Source organism: Belonocnema kinseyi, chromosome 2, assembly GCF_010883055.1.
Source record: "Belonocnema kinseyi isolate 2016_QV_RU_SX_M_011 chromosome 2, B_treatae_v1, whole genome shotgun sequence".
NCBI lineage: Eukaryota > Metazoa > Arthropoda > Insecta > Hymenoptera > Cynipidae > Belonocnema > Belonocnema kinseyi.
This window is the reverse complement of record NC_046658.1, coordinates 128870866-128873219: the sequence shown is the minus strand read 5'-3', so window position 1 is coordinate 128873219 and position 2354 is coordinate 128870866.

Sequence of the window (2354 nt, the reverse complement as noted above, 5' to 3'; positions counted from 1 at the left end):
TCTAGTCGGGAGTGGTGCTGACTGAAAACAGATGATTTGGAGCGATTCGCGCGCCATCTGTTGGTCATTCTAAGGACTTATTGAACTACCCTCGTACCTACAGAATCGCATGTTGGTACATGAAGAGTTATAAATGAGGTTGTAATTGTAAAGCCCAATTTCATAAACGCCTTAAATTATATCTTGTTTAACAGCTTCAGAAGACATGTTTTAAACAAATACCTATATTTACGTTATATTAACTTATTTTAAAAAATAGAAACACTATGGTAATTGAAAATGTTTTTACTAAAAAAAAATAGTAATGCTTTAATAACATTCAATAGTTACAAAAACGACAAAATTAGTAAGAAGAGACAGCACGACGAACTTTAATTTAAAGAAGAATTCTTTAAATAATTATTTGTTGTAAATTTTAAACTTACTTATGCGAAAATAATAATAAATTTTAATCAAACATAACTGAAAATACCATTATAATTAAACAAATGCAGTGAAACACTTAGTGACAAACTATATGTTCAAAAATGGAAAATTTGGTTTCTAAAAGATTTTATAATTATGCATTATGAAGTGAACGGTATCATAATTGAAAAATTTAACAAGTGAACGTAATATGCAGAAGTTGAAATGACACTTTTATTAAGTGGCAAACATAAAGACCAAGGGTAAAATCAGATCTGACTGACAAGTACGTTTAAAAAAATTGAATAACGGTGTTGAGAATTGTGTTGTACACACGTAATACTGCATAACTCTTCGCGATTTGTTCCCGGTTGGACACTGGACATTCCGCGATTTCTACTGCGGTCAATGCCTCAACCGTACCACTATTCATGTTTACTTTCGCCCGTTCGGGAGTCCCACAAATAGTGTAAACATTGCCCGAAGAACTGTGTGTTTGCACGATGTTTTTCCCAATATCGCGCAGACTTCGCCAGTGGACGTTGATAATACAATTTGTTCTCCAGTTGGTATGCGATTGAAGACATAATTTCTTTTTCTTAATACAAGTGGTTTATCTGGAGGAAAAACGTATCTTCGAAGTTCAAATGTCCGATTCGGATAGCTATGGGGAATAAGTCGAATCATTGCAAGATCTTCAAATCTAAATCTAAATAAACTAGGAAAAGTTTGCCTGAGAGTAGGAGACCTCGACCTATCACAAAGAGGTGGTTCGGTAAGTTGTGAATCAGAGCTGTCAGCAGGCAAACGCTTGGTCTGAGAAGTTAATTCTGAAACAAGATATACAGGATAAAAATTTGTTTTAAGTATCTTCACAATTGTATGTTGGTACATACATAAGGAGTTGTAAATGAGGTTGTAATTAATAAACTTGCTAGGATTTAAAGACAGTAGCATGATTCCAAAGTAAAATAAAAAAGGCTTGAATTTTATTATCTGAAAGCCTTGAAATTATTGAAGCAATACATTAAAATAAGTTTATAGTTAAAATGTGTTGCCATTTTTGTCCAAAAATAGTGCTTTTGGTCACATTGTGGAACACGTTGAGATGTTACTAACGAAATAAACGAGCCACGCGTAATAAACTAAAAATGCTTAATGGCTTAATGATGATTTACTTTGACCAACATAGCACCAAACAAAAATTCTGGTACCCGAGCAAAGTCACCATACTCATATGGTTTCGAGGTCGTTAAATTCAAATTCAGGATCAGTTTTACCCCATCAGTTTAAGATAGAGGTCAATTAAAGGTCAAAAAAATAAAACCGTTAGATCGGAGAAAACGTCTACTCGCAGACATTGTTGGAGTCGCTAAAACCGTTTCTGGGGTCAGTTTGACCCCTTCAGGTCAGAATAGAGATCCAGTGAAGGTCAAAATGAAGAAAACTATTGGATCGATGGAAGTCAATGCGTCGGGGAAAATCTACACTCTAAGATGTTCTTTTGGTCGCTGAATTCGAATCTGCTGTCAAAATACAGTTTTTGGGGTGATGGTAACCAAATCTGAGGTCATCTTCACACCATCAGGTCCGAAATGAAGGTTAGGTAGCCCAAGAAACTTCTTAAGGTAGCACTTCGCGCTGATTAAATGTTTTCTTCTCATTATAATCTTCACATGACCTTAATGCTGGTCTAAAGGGTTTGAAATGACCCGGGATTCAGATTCAGCTATCCCAAAACGTCTTTTTGTAGACTTTTTTTATTAAATGTTTTTCTTTATTTTGACCTTCACTTGACCTTTATGCTGACATGATGGGATCAAAATGACCCCGTATTCGTAGCAAGAGAAAGCTGGGCACCTCCAAGAGCGCCGATGATAAGGACGATCAGTTTAACAGAATATTCCGAGTACAATCGTTGCAACTCCCTTATAAGGTCTCGATACCTC